The sequence below is a fragment of the Rhinoderma darwinii genome, chromosome 2 (assembly GCF_050947455.1).
Source record: "Rhinoderma darwinii isolate aRhiDar2 chromosome 2, aRhiDar2.hap1, whole genome shotgun sequence".
Classification (NCBI taxonomy): domain Eukaryota; kingdom Metazoa; phylum Chordata; class Amphibia; order Anura; family Rhinodermatidae; genus Rhinoderma; species Rhinoderma darwinii.
The window spans coordinates 234,456,170-234,474,556 of record NC_134688.1 but is presented as its reverse complement, the minus strand read 5'-3'; the positions used below and the strand labels follow the sequence as shown (position 1 = coordinate 234,474,556).

At 45.7% G+C, this 18,387-nt stretch overlaps 1 protein-coding gene and 1 non-coding gene across 7 annotated transcripts in view; both read left to right on the top strand.

Moving 5' to 3' along the window:
* Nucleotides 1-18,387, top strand: part of TEX14 (testis expressed 14, intercellular bridge forming factor) — a 532,366-nt gene that overhangs the window by 72,428 nt on the left and 441,551 nt on the right. The window lies entirely within an intron of this gene.
* On the top strand, nt 325-542 carry LOC142747591 (small nucleolar RNA U3). Its single transcript, XR_012881867.1, has one exon. It is a non-coding gene; the product is annotated as a small nucleolar RNA U3 (small nucleolar RNA).

The window sequence follows — 18,387 nt, the reverse complement described above, 5'->3', positions numbered from 1 at the left end:
GGGGTGGAAGCAGCAGATGAATGTTTCAATGATCAGACCACACTCTCCATGTGCACGTGAATAGGCGGAGCAAGAAGCCTAAGCTTGTTTCCCACTGGTTGCTTGAATTCATATATGCTAATTATTGCAGGGGGGCAATTGTATTCTGGGTATTATCTTTTTTCAACGTATAAAAGCTTCTATTTACACTGCAGTCACGGCTCTAACCATTTACAAGGTCTCAGTGTTTACAGGGTTCTCTATGTCTCAGGTTTTGTGAATGTCTCCCTAATGTTACACACAGGGTCCTATCCCCCGGAGTGTCATTGTAGCAATTGAAGGGTTAAGACTATACTTTCAGGGATCATTTCTATAGTTTCCAATTGTGGAAATGTGCTCTAAAGTGTCTAAATGCACCAACCACGAGGAAGAGCTGTAGTGATCTCTCCTGAGCGTGAAGTGAGCTCTCAGATCTGCTTCATTGTAGGTTCTGATTGCTGTTGATGACCGTTCTCCTTCTCTATCACAGAGAGGGTGGAGGGAGAGATCACAAACTGAGTGGTTGCTTCTCTATCTGTATGGAATAATAGTGTGGTATTCATGCTTTAACCCCTTCCCGACATTTGCCGTACATGTACGTCATGGAAAGTACTGACTTCCCGCATCTTGCCGTACATGTACGCCAAATGTTTGGGACCGGCTCAGAAGCTGAGCCGGTGCCATCATCACCGGATCTCAGCTGTATCTTACAGCTGACATCCGGCTGTAACGGCGGGGACCGAAATTAGCTTCGATCCCCGCCATTAACCCCTTAAGTGCAGCGCTCAAACGCGATCGCTGCACTTAAGGTGTTTGCAGCTCATCGGAGCCCCAGCAATGAAATTGCCGGGGTTCCGGTGGCTGCAATGGCAACCGGAGGCCTAATACTGGCCTCCCGGTCTGCCTAGCACCGAAGCCGGTCAAGATCCGCCCGGCGGCGGAGCCTGATCGGCTTCCGTAGCTGCCGGCAAGATGGCGCCGGGTCAGGAGCTGATCCGGCGTCATCAGCGGTGGAAGTCAGCTGTACTGTACAGCTGACATCCACCTGTAACGGCAGGAACCGGAGCTAGCTCCGATCCCTGCCATTAACCCCTTCGAGGCAGCAATCGAAAGCGATTGCTGCATCGTAGCGGTTACTAGCAGATCGCCAGCCCTGACAGGCAATCGGGACTGGCGACTGCTGTTATGGCAACAGGAGACACAATGGTCTCCTGCTCTGCCATTACGGAAGCCGATTTAGGCCCCGCCGGGAGGCGAAGCCTAATCGGCTTGCTGTCAGTGAATGACTGACAGATCTAATACATTGCACTACATAGGTAGTGCAATGTATTAGAAAAAAAAAAATCTGACCGTTGGAACTTCAAGTCCCCTAGTGGGACTTGAGAAAAAGTGTAAAAAAAGTATAAAAAAAGTGTAAAAAAAAGTGCACAAAATAAAAGTTTGAAAACAGTAAAAGTTTCAAGTAATCAAATAAAACACAATCCCCCTTTTACTCTTATCAAGTCCTTTATTATTGAAAAATAATAATAAACCATATGTATTTGGTATCGCCACGACCGTAACGACCGGAGGTATCAAAATATTATATTATTTATTGCACGCGGTGAACAGCGTAAAAAAAAACCGTAAAAAACGTTACCAGAGTTTCTGTTTTTTGGTCACTTTGCCCTACAAATATTAGAATAAAAAGTGATCAAAAAGTCGCACGTATCCAAAAATGGTACCTATAAAAACTATAGCTCGTCCCGCAAAAAACAAGCCTCCGTACACCTCCGTCGACAAAAAAATTAAAAAGTTATGGTTCTCACAACTTGGCGACAGAAAAAATACATTCTTTTTACAAAAGTAATTTTATTGTGCAAAAAGTTGTAAAACATGAAAAAGTTCTATAAATTAGGTATCGCCGGAATCGTACTGACCCGCAGAATAAAGTTAACATGTAATTTATAACGCATGGTGAACGCTGTATAAAAAAAAAAACGAAAAAAGCTGTGCCAGAATTGCGTTTTTTTGTTTACCTGGCATCCCAAAAAATAGGATAAAAGGTGATCAAAAAGTCGCATGTACCCCAAAATGGTACCAATAATAACTACAGCTCGTCCCGCAACAAACCAGCCCTCATACTGCTACGTCTATGAAAAATAAAATTAGTTATGTCTCCAATAAGTCAGGAAATAAAAAAATATGCAGTTGTGCCCGAGGGGAACATTTCTTCTGTTTGAAGAGGCGATTTTTCAAGGACCTAAAATTAGGGAACCAGGAAAGGGAGGGCCCAAACATATCCGCTGGAAGCGACGGTGCCCGTATTATACCAGGACAACACTTTCCCAGCAAAATTCCCCCAACTACAAAGGCGTGGAGTGTGGACCAAAAGGGGGATAAGAAATGACGCCATTTATCAGTGCGACACCGGACTGTGCGGAAAGGATTGCTTCACAGCGTAACACACATCTATGGATTATTTTATTGTTTTTTTTTACCCCTATATTATACCACCTGACTATGCCCCTTATATACTCCGCCCGGCTTACATATGCCCTACATTATAAACGGAAACACCAGTAAGACTCCAAACAAAACTACTACCAAGCAAAATCCACGCTCCAAAAGCCAAATGGCATTTCCTCCCATCTGAACCCTACAGTGTGCCCAAACAGCAGTTTCCTTCCGCATATATGGCATCGTCATACCCGGGAGTACCCTTTTAGCAATTTTTGGGGTGTGTGTCTCCAGTGGCATAAGCTGGGCACGACATATTTGCCACTGAATGGCATATCTAGGGAAAAATATAAATTTTTAATTTGCACCATCCACAGCGCATTCATTTATGGAAAAGATCTGTGGGGTGAAAATGCTCACTACACCCCTTAATAAATGCCTTGAGGGGTGCAGTTTCCATAGTGGGGTCACTTCCCAGGGGTTTATTTTTATTATTTCACATCTGAGACTCTGCAGTTGTGAACCAATACTTTGTAAATCGCCAAATTAGGCCTCAATTTTACATGGTACGCTTTCACTCCTGAGCCTGGTCGACTGTCCAGGCAAGAGATTAGGGCCACATGTAGGGTGTTTCTAAAACCAGGAAACCCAGCATAATAATTAGAGAGCTGTCTTGTTATGGTGGCACAAGCCGGGCACCACATATTGTCCACATATCTGTGGAAAAAATCCCATTTTCACTCTGCAACATCGAGTTCACACTAATTTCTACAAAACACCTGCAGGGTTAACATGCTCACTACACCCGTAGGTAAATGCATTGAGGGGTGTAGTTTCCAAAATGGGGTCACTTCTGGGGGGTTTCCACTGTTTTGGGCCCACAGGCGCCCAGAAACCAATCCAGAAACATCTGCACTCCAAATGGCGGTCCTTCCCTTCTGAGCCCTGCCGTGTGCCCAAACAGCAGTTTATGACCACATATGGGGTATTGCCGTACTCGGGAGAAATTGCTTTACAAATGTTGGGTTCTTTTTTTCCTTTATTTGTTGCGAAAATGAAAAAATTTGCGCTAAAGCTACGTCTTATTGAAGAGAAAGGATTGTTTTTATTTTCACTGCCCAATTCTAATAAATTCTATGAAACATCTGTGGGGTCAAAATGCTCACTACGCCCCTAGATGAATTCCTCAAGAGGTGTAGTTTCCTAAATGGTGTCACTTTTTGGGCGTTTTCATTGTTTTTTCCCCTCAGGGGCTTTGCAAATGTGACATGGCCGCCGCAAACCATTCCTGCTCAATGTGATCTCCAAAAGCCAAATAGCGCTCTTTCCCTTCTAAGCCAAGCCGTGTCTCCAAACAGCCGTTTATTACCACATGTGGGGCATTGTTTTACTCGGGAGAAATTGCTTTACAAATTTTGTGGTGCTTTTTCTCCTTCAGTCCTTGTGGAAATGAGTAAAAATAAGCTAAACCTACATTTTCTTTGAAAAAATGTTGGTTTTTATTTTCAGGGCCTACTTCCAAAAATTTCTGCAAAAAACCTGTGGGGTCAAAGAGCTCACTATACCCCTAGATAATTTCCTCAATGGGTGTAGTCTCCAAAATGGGGTCACTTGTGGGGGGTTTCCACTGTTTTGTCTCCTCAGGGACTTCGTAAATGTGACCTGGCCTCCGCAAACCATTCCTGCTAAACTTAAGCTCCAAAAGCCAAATAGCGCTCTTTCCCTTCTCAGCCCTGCCGTGTCTCCAAACAACCGTTTATTACCACATGTGGGGCATTGTTTTACTCGGGAGAGATTGGTTTACAAATTTTACGGTGCTTTTTCTCCTTTAGTCTTTGTGAAAATGAGAAAAAAACTCGCTAAACCTACATTTTCTTTGAAGAAATGTTGATTTTAATTTTCACGGCCTACTTCTAATAATTTCTGTAAAAAAGCTGTGCGGTCAAAATGCTCACTACACCCCTAGATAATTTCCTTGAGGTGTAGTTTCCCAGATGGGGTCACTTTTGGGGGATTTTGACTGTTTTGGCACCGCAAGAGCCCTTCAAACCTGACATGGTGCCTAAAATTTATTCTAACTAAAATAAGGCCCCAAAATCCACCAGGTGCTCCTTTGCTTCTGAGGCCGATGCTTCAGTCCAGTAGCACGCTACGGCCACATGTGGGATATTTCCTAAAACTGCAGAAACTGGGCAATAAATATTGAGTTGCATTTCTCTGGTAAAACCTTCTGTGTTATAAAAAAAATTGTACTAAAAATTTATTTCTGCAAAAAAATATGAAATTTGTAAAATTCACCTCTACATTGCTTTAATTCCTGTGACATGTGTAAAGGGTTAAGACATTTTCTAAATGCTGTTTTGAATACTTTGAGGGGTGAAGTTTTTAAAATGGGGTGACTTTTTGGGGGTTTCTAATATATAAGGCCCTCAAAGCCACTTCACAACTGAACTGGCCCCTGTAAAAATGGCCTTTTGAAATTTTCTTGAAAATGTGAGAAATTGCTGCTAAAGTTCTAAGCCTTGTGAGGTCATAGAAAAATAAAAGGATGTTCAAAAAACGATGGCAATCTAAAGTAGACATATGGGTGATGTTAATTAGCAACAATTTTGGGTGGTATAACTGCCTGTCTTACAAGCAGATACATTTAAATTGAGAAAAATGCTAATTTTTGCAATTTTTCGCTAAATTTTGGTGTTTTTTACAATTAAATACTGAACATATCGAGCAAATTTTGCCAGTAACATAAAGTCCAATGTGTCACGAGAAAACAGTCTCAGAATCGCTTGGATAGGTGAAAGCATTCCGGAGTTATTACCACATAAAGTGACACATGTCAGATTTGAAAAATGAGGCTCCGTCAGGAAGGTCAAAAGTGGCTAAAGAGGGAAGGGGTTAATCTCTTTGAGGTTGTAGCAGTCTGTTATTTTCTGCCTTCTACTTCTTAACCCTGTTCTGCTTTGGCTACTTTTCACCTTCCTGACAGAACTTCATTTTTCAAATTTGACATGTTTTGCTTTATGTGGTAATAACCTTGGAATGCTTTTACCTATCCAAGTCATTCTGAGATTGTTTTTTCGTAACACATTGAACTTTATGTTACTGGCAAAATTTCCTTGATACGTTCAGTATTTAATTGTCAAAAACACCAAAATGTAGTGACATTTTTTTTCAAAAATTTGCATTTTTCTCATTTTAATTGTATCTGCTTGTAAGACATGCAGTTATACCACACAAAATTGTTGCTAATTAACATCCCCCATATGTCTTCATTAGATTGACATTGTTTTTTGAATATCGTTTTATTTTTCTAGGACGTAACGTCTTGTAACAAGGCTTAGAACTTTAGCAGCAATTTCTCACATTTTCAAGAAAATTTTAAAAGGCTATTTATTACAGGGGGCAGTTCAGTTGTGAAGTGGCTTTGAGAGCTTTATATATTAGAAACCCAGAATAAGTCACCCCATTTTAAAAACTTCACCCCTCAAAGTATTCAAAAGAGCATTTAGAAAGTTTCTTAACCCTTTAGACGTTTCACAGGAATTAAGGCAAAGTAGAAGTGAAATTGACAAATTTCCTTTTTTTTTAAATTCATTTTTAATCCATTTTTTTTTTTTGCAACACAGAAGGTTTTACCAGAGAAATGCAACTCAATATTTATTGCCCAGAGTCTGCAGTTTTTAGAAATAAATCCCACATGTGGCCCTAGTGCACTAATGGACTGAAGCACCGGCCTCCGAAGCAAAGGAGCACCTAGTGAGTCTTGGGGCCTCCTTTTTATTAGAAAATATTTTAGGCACCATGTCAGGCTTGAAGGGCTCTTGCAGTGCCAAAACAGTGGAAATCCCCCAAAAGTGACCCCATTTGGGAAACTAGACCCCCTCAAGGAAATTATCTAGGGGTATAGTGAGCATTTTGACCCCACAGGTTTATTGCAGAAATTATTGGAAGTAGGCCGTGAAAATGAAAATCTACATTCTTTCAAAGAAAATGTAGGTTTAGCTAATTTTTTTCTCATTTCCACAAGGACTAAAGGAGAAAAAGCACTGCAAAATTTGTAAAGCAATTTCCCCCGATTAAAACAACACCCCACATGTGGTCCTAAATGGCTGTTTGGACACACGGCAGGGCTTAGAAGGGAAAGAGTGCCATTTGGCTTTTGGAGCTCAAATTTAGCAGGAATGGTTTGCAGAGGCCATGTCACATTTACAAAGCCCCCGAAGGGACAAAGCAGTGGAAACCTCCCACAAGTGACCCTATTTTGGAAACTACACCCCTTGAGGAATTCATCTACGGGTGTAGTGAGGATTTTGACCCCACAAGGGTTTTATAGATTTTATTAGGATTGGGCAGTGAAAATAAAAAAAATACCTTTTTCTTCAATAAGACGTAGCTTCAGCTCAAAATTTTTAATTTTCTCAATAAATCAAAGAAAAAAAGAACCACAACGTTTGTAAAGCAATTTCTCCTGAGTATGTCAATACCTGATATGTGGTCATAAACGGCTGTTTGGGCATACAGTAGGGCTCAGAAGGGAAGGAGTGCCATTTGACTTTTGGAGTGCAGATTTTGCTGGATTGGTTTCTGGTTGCTATGTTGCATTTGCAAACGCCCCCGAAAAAGAAGTGCATGTCACTTCTTGAGCATTTTTGGAGCCGTTTTTGATTGAGTCTGTATAAAACGCTGCACAAAACGCGAGTTTGCTATAAAAAAAAACATCTGAAAATCAGGAGCTGTTTTCCTTTAAAACAGCTTCGTATTTTCAGAAGTTTTTGATTTTGTGTGTGCACATACACAGTGTCAGATGCAGAGAAGAATATATGAGCTCTGATATATACCGCTCCTGACTCGTCCTTTAGGGTATGTGCACACGTAGTGACCAAAAACGTCTGAAAATCCAGAGCTGTTTTCAAGGGAAAACAGACCCTGCTTTTCAGACGTTTTTTGACCAACTCGCATTTTTCGCGGCGTTTTTCGCGCCGTTTTCGCTGCGTTTTTTACGTCCGTTTTTGGAGCTGTTTTCATTGGAGTCTATGAGAAAACAGCTCCAAAAACGTCCAAAGAAGTGTCCTGCACTTCTTTTGACGAGGCTGTATTTTTACGCGTCGTCGTTTGACAGCTGTCAAACGACGACTCGTAAATAACAGGTCGTCTGCACAGTACGTCGGCAAACCCATTCAAATGAATGGGCAGATGTTTGCCGACGTATTGTAGCCCTATTTTCAGACGTAAAACGAGGCATAATACGCCTCGTTTACGTCTGAAAATAGGTCGTGTGAACCCAGCCTTAGGGTATGTGCACACGTAGTGACCAAAAACGTCTGAAAATCCAGAGCTGTTTTCAAGGGAAAACAGACCCTGCTTTTCAGACGTTTTTTGACCAACTCGCATTTTTCACAGCGTTTTTCGCGCCGTTTTTGGAGCTGTTTTCATTGGAGTCTATGAGAAAACAGCTCCAAAAACGGCCAAAGAAGTGTCCTGCACTTCTTTTGACGAGGCTGTATTTTTACGCGTCGTCGTTTGACAGCTGTCAAACGACGACGCGTAAATAACAGGTCGTCTGCACAGTACATCGGCAAACCCATTCAAATGAATGGGCAGATGTTTGCCGACGTATTGTAGCCCTATTTTCAGACGTAAAACGAGGCATAATACGCCTCGTTTATGTCTGAAAATAGGTCGTGTGAACCCAGCCTTAGGGTACGTGCACACACAAACTCAAAAACGTCTGGAAATATGGAGCTGTTTCCAAGGGAAAACCAGCTCCTGAGTTTCAGACGTTTTTTATTCAAAGCCGCGTTTTTAGAGCTGTTTTGCTATAGAGTCTATGAAAAACGGCTCCAAAAACATCTAAATCAATAGGCAGATCTTTGGTGGCATTCTGCTTCCGATTTTTCGGGCTGTTTACAGCCCGAAAAACGGCTGAAACCACTCAGTGTGAACATCCCCCTATTGTTCTCCACATGCCTTGCTTGTGTTTGCTATGCAGACGCAGCTTGTGAACAGGAAATGGGGGTGGGGGGTGGAAGCAGCAGATGAATGTTTCAATGATCAGACCACACTCTCCATGTGCACGTGAATAGGCGGAGCAAGAAGCCTAAGCTTGTTTCCCACTGGTTGCTTGAATTCATATATGCTAATTATTGCAGGGGGGCAATTGTATTCTGGGTATTATCTTTTTTCAACGTATAAAAGCTTCTATTTACACTGCAGTCACGGCTCTAACCATTTACAAGGTCTCAGTGTTTACAGGGTTCTCTATGTCTCAGGTTGTGTGAATGTCTCCCTAATGTTACACACAGGGTCCTATCCCCCGGAGTGTCATTGTAGCAAGTGAAGGGTTAAGACTATACTTTCAGGGGTCATTTCTATAGTTTCTAATTGTGGAAATCCATTTTTTTTTTGCAACACAGAAGGTTTTACCAGAGAAATGCAACTCAATATTTATTGCCCAGAGTCTGCAGTTTTTAGAAATAAATCCCACATGTGGCCCTAGTGCACTAATGGACTGAAGCACCGGCCTACGAAGCAAAGGAGCACCTAGTGAGTCTTGGGGCCTCCTTTTTATTAGAAAATATTTTAGGCACCATGTCAGGCTTGAAGGGCTCTTGCAGTGCCAAAACAGTGGAAATCCCCCAAAAGTGACCCCATTTGGGAAACTAGACCCCCTCAAGGAAATTATCTAGGGGTATAGTGAGCATTTTGAAAGAAAAAAAGAACCACAACGTTTGTAAAGCAATTTCTCCTGAGTATGTCAATACCTGATATGTGGTCATAAACGGCTGTTTGGGCATACAGTAGGGCTCAGAAGGGAAGGAGTGCCATTTGACTTTTGGAGTGCAGATTTTGCTGGATTGGTTTCTGGTTGCTATGTTGCATTTGCAAAGCCCCTGTGGGACTAAAACAGTGGAAACCCCCCACAAGTGACCCCATGTTGGAAACTACACCCCTCAAGGTATTCACCTAGGGGTGTAGTGAGCATTTTGACTCCACAGATGTTTCATAGATTTTATTAGGATTTGGCAGTGAAAATAAAAAAATCCTTTTTCCTCAATAAGACATAGCTTTAGCTGAATTTTTTTCATTTTCTCAATAAATAAAGGAAAAAAATAACTAAAACGTTTGTAAAGCAATTTCTCCTGTGTACGGCAATACAAGATATGTGGTCATAAACTGCTGTTTGGGCACACAGTAGGGCTCAGAAGAGAATGAGCGCCATTCGACGTGCAGATTTTGCTGGATTGTTTTTGGTTTTTTTTGAAAACCCGAGCCATGCTTTCTCTCACCCAAGTGCATAGGTGCCACACAAAAAGTACACAAAGATGCAGTCTATCGCAGCCTTTCTCTTAAAAGAGAGAGGCCCCGGATAACCATTCCCCGACCCTCCATACCATAGCCCTAGGGGATCGATGATCCCCCCTCGCCGAAGCTTGGGGTGCCCCAAACACACTCCTAGGCTTCTGCCTAGGAGCCTGCATCAAAGTCGCATCTCCCCTCCGAAGAACAGAGGCCGGGTTGCTGGTGAAACCGGAACCAGATGACGACACATTTTCCCACTAGACCTCAAGAGGCTCCCAAAAGGGCACCGCATCCCAAAAATCCTTGTGACAAACACAGTGAAAAAACAAAATTAAATAAGTGGATGTGCGCTGTGATACAGCCTGGACATCTCCCAGCCAGAAGACCAGGAGAATAAAGGTGCGTGCAAATGTGCCTTCACTCAGTGGGTTCCCACCCCCAGTGAGTTAGGGCACCCCAGGGTCACCAGCCCTGGGGCACATAGCAACTCGGGCTTCCATACTACCCGACCTCCATCCGGCGGTCGCCTGGTCACCGACAAATGGTACCTTTAAACCAAATGCATACACCAGAGCGATGACCGTTGTGGTGCCCTGCCCTCACCTCAGCGTTCTGTCATCTCCCTATGATGGTCCAAGCTTCCACCGGCAGGGATGATTACTAACCTCAGCTTGAGCAGGTGCTACACTTGATCTAAGCCAAAAGGCTGAGAAGCGAAGGTTTCTGGGCACTATTTTTTGATTGAAAAATACTTTATTGACAATCAATTATCATCATACAAACATTACTGCGACGCAGCGCAAGCCATGAAGCAGCAAATAATAAATAATAACAGTCGTCAAACATAACATGACAGTATAATACACAGTACAGGCTAACCTATGCTATACATTACACCACATGCTACACTAACATTCTTGCATTCACTAAAGCCAAACAACAAAGCATTACAGACAAGTGATTGGGGGGGGGGGGGGAATCACAGGCCCGAAGCTTTATTGAAAGACAACACACAAGAAGGGAGAGTGGGAGGAAGGGGAGTATCAGTCCTCTTCCTCATCGACGTCCGGGCTGTCCCAGGTGGAATAGTCTCTGAGCAGGCTGTGGATCAGCCTGCGGCAGTCCTGGACGGACACACTCTCTCTCCGCAAAATTAGACGATTCCTGGCAAACCATATAGCGTCCTTAAAACAGTTCATAAGGCGCCAGGCTTCCTGGATTGCTCCATCTGTGGTATTCCCAGGAAATAGTCCATATAGTACCGAGCGGTACGACAGTCTGTTCCTGGGAACTGAGTCCTTGAGTTCATGTTCCAAGGCTTTCAACAGACCCTGTGCAAAGGGGCACTGCCAGAAAGTGTGCAAAGATGTTTCCTCCGTGAAGGGGGACCTGGGGCAGTACTGGGTCTTGCACAGGTTGCGGACATGCATGAATGACCTAAGAGGCAGTCCTCCCTGGATGGCCATCCATGAAATGTCCTTGTGCCCGTTGGTCAACCTGCCAGATGACACGTTAGTCCAAACAGTCTCCAATGTGTCGGCATGAAGCCCTGGAACAGACTCCAGTGAGTCCTTTGCTCTGATGTGCTTGTGGATCGTCTTAGGTTTCCACAAGTCGGGCTTAAGACCCTCCAGCTGATGCTCCCTCACAAACCGGACAACATCTCCGTAGAACCAGGGAGCGTGCCAGTTATAAGGGAAGGAGCTGTCCCACTTGTCCCAGCCAAAACCTCACCAGAGGGGAAGGAGGAAGTAGCGGGACATGGCCTTGCCCGCAGAGCCGTTTGCTGTCCTCAGAGTCCTACGAACACAGTCACATACAAAAGCGATCCGCAGCAGAGTGGGAATGTCGGGTATACCCTTCCCTCCTTTGCAGGGCTCCTTGTACATAACAGTCCGCTTTACTCTGTCCATTTTCGAGCCCCAGATGAAGCGAAACACAGTCCTGGTAATGGCCCTCGAGACCGTGGCAAGAGGGGGCCATGCCTGTGCAGTGTATTGTAGCACAGGCAAGACTTCGTTATGCAGGACCATTGCTTTGCCCTCAATAGTGAGTTGTCTGAGGCTCCACAGTCCGATCCTTTGGTTGACTTTGGCCAAGCGTTCTTCCCACGACTTTAGGGCCGCACCTTCCTTACCGAACCAGACTCACAGAATTTTGATGAAGTCCGGCTTGATAGTAAACGGGAAGGAGGCAGGAGAAGGCAGGTACCATTTTCCGAAGAGCATGGTTTCTGACTTCCCGCAGTTGACTTTTGCCCCTGAAGCGCGTCCGATCTCCTCGCAGGTCTGGACGAGTGCAGTCACCGAGCTCTGGTCAGCGCAGAAGACGGTCACATCGTCCATGTACAGCGAGCATTTGACCTCGAAGTGTCCTGGACCTGGGGCGGTGATCCCTCTGATCTCTCCATTCTGCCGGATAGCCTCTGCGAAGAGCTCTATAACACAAACAAAAAGGAGAGGTGAAAGAGGACAGCCTTGTCTAACCCCCGACGATACAGGAAAGGGGTCAGTCTTCCAGCCATTCACCAGCACCGAGCTGTAAATGTCACAATACATCAGGTTAACATACAAACAGAACAACCTGCCAAGCCGCAGCCTACGCAGAGCCTTACCCATGAATTCGTGAGAGACCCGGTCAAAAGCCTTCTCCTGATCAAGACTGACCTGGGCCGCGTGTGTACGGCGGCTTTGCATGTAATGCACCGTGTCCCTCACCAGGGCAAGACTGTCGGCCACCCTACGGCCAGGAATGCCGCAGGTTTGGTCCGATCCGATGATCTGTCCGATGACAACCTTCAGTCTGTTGGCCAATACTTTGGCGAGGATCTTGTAGTCCACGTTCAGGAGAGAGATGGGACGCCAGTTTTTCAGGTCACATCTCTTCCGCTTATACAAGATCATGATCATGCCTTCTCTCAAAGACGGTGGCATTCTACCCTCCACCACCATCTCCTCATAGAGCTCCAGCAGGTCCGGACAGATCAAGTCCCCCAGCGCTACATAGAGCTCTGCTGGGAGACCATCACTGCCCGGGGTCCTGCTGGGTCTGAAGGATTTAGCGGCAGAGAGCAGTTTCTCCACCGTCAGGGGTACATCCATAGCCTCCGTACCTGCAGGATCAAGATGATTAGTGAGACCTGACAGGAATTTATCGGCGGCTTCGGGGTCAGTGGTTTTCCGGGAGTAGAGGCTTCGGTAGTAGTCTGTGACGACTCCCATCACCTACTTCTTCCCAGAATGCATGTTTCCGGTCTCATCTCGGAGATCCTTCAGGGGCGTGTGGCCGGCATGGAGTTTCCTGAAAAAGAACGAGTTACATTTCTCACCCTTCTCCAGGTTCTCCACCTTGGAACGAAAGACAATTCGCTTGGATTCCTCCTCAAAGTGCATTTTCAGGCCCTTTTTGGCTTCCTCCAGCTCCTTCCTGACGTCCCAGCCAGATTGAAGGAGGTCTTGCAGGGATCGCAGCTGATGCTGCATCTCTCTGAAGTCTCTCTTCCTCTCACACGCCTGTTGACGACTTTTTGCCTGAAAGAAACAACGAAATTCAACTTTAACATATTCCCACCAGTCACAGGTTTTGTCAAAGAAAACATTATCATTCCTCCAAACAATATAGGCGTCTCTAAGTTCCGCCAGTACCGCCTCTCTTTCCAGCAGGGCACAATTCAGCTTCCAGGAGCCAGGGCCGGGAGGAAAACCGTGGCCGATGGCACCCTGGAAGAAAATGGCCCTGTGGTCAGAGAAGAAGCAGGGGACCATGGAGTGCCCATGCTGCTTGACTGCCCGGGAGGTGAACACAAAGTCAATCCGAGAACGAAGTGAACCATCGGGTTGGCTCCATGAATAGTTCACAGAGCCGTTCCCCATGGAGCCCACAACGTCCTGCAAGGATGCTTCGGGTTACCATCTCGATAAGCAGTTTGGAACTGACATCCAGCTTGATTGAAGTGCCGGAACTTTGTCCATCCTCTTCAATGGGGCAGTTGAAGTCCCCGGCCATCACCACTGCACTAGTGGTGGCGAGCTGGGTCCGCAGGGTCTGGAATAGTTCCAGGCGCTCAGCCTTCATAGGGGGAGCGTACACGTTGATGAGCCTAATCGGCTCTCCTGCCCAGGAACCGTCTACGGCCAACAAGCGGCCGCAGACGAGCTCCTGGACAGAGTCAACAGTAAATACGCTTCCCCTAATCAGGATGGCAACCCCTGCAGACTTACAGTCGCCCCCACCAGACCAGTAGGACGGGCCATGCGTCCACTGCCTGGCCAGATGATGGTATGACCTGGAAGAGGGGAGAGTACATTCCTGCAGCATAAATACATCACTCGACTGCTTGGAAAGAAAAGTTAGCACCATCTGACATCTAGTCCTATCTCTAACACTCCTCACATTGAGGCTAAAGATGTTAAGTTTAGCAGCCATGGGGGAGAATAAAGAAGGTTAGTGCAAACGATACACCTTAGTTATCAATCCGGTCGGGCGGATCCTCCTCTCTGGAGCCTGGTGGGTCCGGAAGATCCAGCAGGCTCTCTGCAAAGTAATGTTCCAGGATTAAAGCCACCTGGATGTCTGTTGTGAAGTCGATGACCTCAGGTTCAGACACGATTTCCTCCTGCTGTGCAAGGGAATCTTTGCAGATTTCCACAACTTTTCTCTTTGAGGAATCAGCAGCTGGGCTGTCCCTCACCTTTCTCTTCCTCTGGATGGCACCTGAGGAGACAAGAGGGGGAAAATCCCCCAGGGAGAGGACTCCAGCAGCTGGAGGCGAAGATGTTGGTGCTGCTGGAGCTGGGGAGAAGGGAGGCTGGGTTTGGAGAGGTGCAGGTGACAGAACCACTGAGATGGGTGGGTAGGAGAAGGTGAAAGCCTCAGTGGGGGTGACAGGGGCTGGGGATGGGGGGGGGGGTGACAGGGGATGGGGGGGGTGACAGGGGACGGGGGGGGGGTGACAGGGGACGGGGGGGGGGGGTGGGGAGGGGCGAGGGTGGGAAGGGTAGGGCGAGGGAGGGCCGGGAGAGGGGGGGGGGGACTGTCGTCTTCTTACCATCCTTCTTATTCCCGGTCGTTCTGCGCCGCTGGAGCTCTGGCTGGGGCGGGGTTCCCTCTGGCCGGAGCTTTCGCCACTACAGTTGCCCAGGATCGATCCCTCTTCGGGCAGTCCTTGTAGGAGTGGGCTGCTTGTCCGCAGAGGTTGCACATTGTCCGTTTTGGGCAGTCTTTGGTCTCGTGTCCTGTTACCCGGCAGTTCTTGCAGGAGTCCTCCTTGCAGTCCTTCATCGAATGACCCTTCTTGCTGCATCTCCTGCAGAACTGCGGCATGTCCGGGTAGTAGATGAGGCCGTAGGAGTTGCCCAGCGAGAATGACTGGGGCAGGGGCTGGAGGCCGTCTTCCACGCTCGAATCCTTGTTGAGTCGGACGATTACCGACCACTTGCCAGTCCAGAAGCCGAGTCCGTTCAGGATGTGGGTGGGTTCCCTCACCACTGTGCAGAACCGCTTCAGGAGCGTGGTGATGTCTTTGCCGGGGGTGTGTGGGTTCCGCATTGAGACCGTCACCCGCCTTTCCTCTCTTTGGACAGAGCAGTTGCCCACAAAGCGAGAGAAAGGGGATTCAGGCCTCACCGCTTTCACCATCTCCCAGTACCTACTGCAGATGTTCATCGATGCAAAGGTCATGAAGGCCTGGATGCTGATGATCTCCGGCTTAGCAAAGCCCTGGTCCAGGAGTATCTTCTGGCAGAACACTTCTTCCGTCATGTCTGGCACTCTCCCGTCCACCGTCTGCTTCATCCAGGGCTCCAGGGTTCGGCTTTCTGGCAGCCTGGGTCTTCTCACCTGGTCCATCAGCCTTGTCCTTCTGTGTGGCAGGGTTGCTGGTTGAGGCCATGGCTTCTTCAAGCTGTTCCTGTCGCTTAGGGAGGATCTTCGATAGCTCTTTTCCCGAAGGGGGCGGAGCTATGCAAATCTTCTCCTTGCCGGCTGAGGTTCTTCCACGAAATTTCTTCCGCAGCGGTTCCTCGTCGAGCTTCTTCTTCTGCGGCCGAGCTTCTTCGAAGATCCCCTTCAGCAGCGGCTCTTCTCCGAAGGTCTCTGTCGCAGTTCTCCTTCTTATTCCCGGCAGCGATCTCCCGGAGCTTCTTCCTCGATGGCGATTTCTCCTCTTCTGGATCGTCGTCTTCGCTGGTTCTTCTCCGCAGTTCGTCGCCGGCTTCGTCTGGAACGCTCTTGGATCGCTAAGCTAGTGTTAATAGCCCCCAGTGGTTCTCCGAGCTATCTTCCCTTACAAGGACTGATATGAACAGATAAGGTTTCCACTCAGATCCATCTCGAGTTAAATTTTAAACGTCAAATTTAAAGACTTCATCATCATTATGAAAAAACCAAATATAATTTTTATTTCTCTCTTTTTTTTTTTTTTTTAAATAAAATTAATAAAACAAACCGTTTCTTACAGCGATTACACCAACCATATCCACAAGATGTTCTCGAAGATCTTGACCGTCCCATTCCAAATTTACAATACACGCCAACCAGGTTGGCACTTTATACCTTTCAAGAAAATCAGATATATCTCCTCTTAAACAAGTTCGTACCCTCCTCCGAACCTTCTCAAAATTAATTTTCTCTCTTAATTCCTCTACGTCTTTTACTAATTTATCTCTTTCTGCTCTATTTTCATCTGAAACTACATTTTTTCCCACAATTTTTCTCCTTTTTGTTTCATCACTCCTTTTAACCTCAACACTTTTCCATCCTCCTCCCACTTCCTGTGGCTTATCCTCTTTTTCTGAGGTAACTTTCTCTTCCTTTCTTTTAACTGTCTTCTTACTCTCCTCTTTTGCTTCACTTTTACTTTTCTTTGGACAATTTTTAAACACATGGCCTTCCTCTCTACACATGTTACACACTTTACCCTTCTCACAATCATTATACATATGACCTTCTTGAAAACATTTTGTACAGAATATTTTCTTACAATTTTGGCAAAAATTCCCCATTCCAAAAAAATAAAGATTCCCACTTGCACTGCCAATTTTAAAGCATGCTGGAGGAAGCAGCAAGTTTCCAGCCTCTCCAACTGCCTTAAATTTACACAGGAATTTCCATTTACCTGTCCAAAATCCAAAGGCATTAAGGACTTTACCCTTCTCCACCACTTCCTCACGGAACTTAGTGAGAAACCACATAATGTCATCCTTATTTACATAGGGTGAAAACATTTTGACAATCACCAACTTTTTACTTGGAACAAAGTGTGGTGTTACTGTCACACCAACCAGTCTTGGATCCTGCTTCTTCTCCTTCAAAGTGTCCAGAAAGTTCAAATAAATGTCCTCCGTATAGAAGGTAACGTCGAAACATCCTCTTCTTGGATAGTCCATTACAGACAAAATCCATTGTCTCTCCAACTGGAAAAGACCAAGCAACAGTACCTTAGTTAGGAATTCCAAGTCCTTGCCTTGTCCTCCAGATTCCTCCATAGAAAAGCGAACCGCATTCCGAGTGCACATGTAGTCAGGGATTTCCTCCATCCTGCCGCAATAAAAGCCAATGATCCAACGAAATCCAGAAATAATACCTTCAGCACCTAAATGCCAGGCAAGTGATCGCTCCCCGTTGCCCTGGACTAATCCTCCTCCCCAATAGCAGCAGAGGGGTGAAGTCTCTTGTAAAAGAGACGATCCCCCCCAGGCCAAGGAAAAGGCCGAGAAGGTTTCTGGGCACTATGTCGTATTTGCAAAGCCCCTGTGGGACCAAAACTTGGGAAACCCCCCACAAGTGACCCCATTTTGGAAACTACACCCCTCAAGGTATTCACCTAGGGGTGTAGCGAGCATTTTAACTCCGCAGGTGTTTTGCAGAAATTAGTGTGCACTAGATGTTGCAGAGTGAAAATTTTATTTTTTCCATAGATATACCAATAAGTGGTGCCCGGCTTGTGCCACCATAACAAGACAGCTCTCTAATTATTATGCGGTGTTTCCCGGTTTTAGAAACACCCTACATGTCACCCTAATCTTTTGCCTGGACTATCGACAGAGCTCAGGAGCGGGAGAGTACTATGTGAAATTGAGGCCTAATTTGGCAATTTACACTGTATTGGTACACAATTGCAGAGGCTCTGATGTAAAATTAGGGATGTCACGATACCAGAATTTGGACTTCGATACCGATACTTTGTGTAGTATTGCGATTACCATCTCAGAAAATACCATCTCAACATAGTTTTAATAGCCGCCTCGAAGTGTGAGCTGCACCTGAAGGATCTATGAATTAACATAAGTGCACCAGTCCATTCCTTCTCAGTGAAGGAAGTACCCAGGTCTCGTTCCCATACTCTAAAAGGATATGTTTTCTGAAAAATTGTATGGTCATGCATCAAGTTATAGATAGGCTTTAGACCTCTGGTGCCTTTTTGAAATATAGTAAATATTTGAGAGTTATATCTGATTAGACCAATATTGGTGCTGGACAACAAATGTCTTATTTGTAAATATTTATAGAACTCACTTCGATGGAGCGAAAACCCAGCCGATAAATCCGTAAGAGATCTGAGGAGATTATGGTCATATAAATCAGCCAATGAGCAAATACCTCGTCTAACCCATAAATCAACATTTAAATCTG